The following is a 1,050-nucleotide window of genomic DNA, read 5'->3' as shown; positions in this document are numbered from 1 at the left end:
ACTGATTATCCTAGTCCTGGACCCCTATGCTTCTCATGGAGGAATTTATATACAAACATATAGATAGATAGATAGATAGAAATAAAATTCAGTCAAGAACACGTGATTCATAGATATGATGATATCCAAAAGATAAAGGGAAACGAAATATCCCAAGCACTTTAGTGTATTCACATCTTCAGGGGAGACCAAATTCTCCTGTAGAAGTGAATACACGAAAGCGCTTGGGATAGTTAGGGTTTCCTTTTACTTGTGGATATCATCATATTTATGAATCACGTGTTCTTGACTTAATTTTATATATATATATATATATATATATATATATATATATATATATATATATATATATATATATATATATATATATACTGTACATACTAAGGAGAGAGAGAGAGAGAGAGAGAGAGAGAGAGAGAGAGATACCAAACAGAGGCTGTTTTCGTTTTTTACTCCTACACATAAGTCGGATTTCACATGCACGCAGGCACAATTTGGCTTAAAACAAAAACAGAATCATAACATTACTCGCACACGCCTGCAGTATTTCAGACTCCTTCCACACAAACACATTCTCATACCATCAAACACACACACACACACACACACACACACACACACACACACACACACACACACACACACACACACACACACAATATGTAAATAGACTGATAGATATTATAATAGAAAATCATATAATATACAATAGACAGAGAAGAAGAGTAGGGGAACTCAGCTTTCCAAGAGGCGGCAGAATAAGAGATAAACATATTCTGCGGAAGACAAGGGCGTTTTAAGTAATATCAGGCCAGTTATTATGTGAAATATTATGCCAGGCTGAATTTCAAAGATGCTTCACTCTCTCATATGTTCCCGTCTGGTATTTACCCACAATATGCAAGGAATTTTGTGGTTGGAAAAGAACAAGAGAGAGAGTGCGTGTGTGTGTGTGTAAGCATGTTCGTGCCTGTGTCCATTACTGTGATTTTACAGTATTATCTTTTTCATTTCTCATTGGAAAGATTTTAGGCTTTCAGTTTATCTTTA

The sequence above is a fragment of the Coenobita brevimanus genome, chromosome 38 (assembly GCF_032717465.1).
Source record: "Coenobita brevimanus isolate Jiangsu-jjx chromosome 38, ASM3271746v2, whole genome shotgun sequence".
In the NCBI taxonomy this organism is placed as follows: domain Eukaryota; kingdom Metazoa; phylum Arthropoda; class Malacostraca; order Decapoda; family Coenobitidae; genus Coenobita; species Coenobita brevimanus.
Note: the sequence above shows the minus strand (reverse complement) of the source record.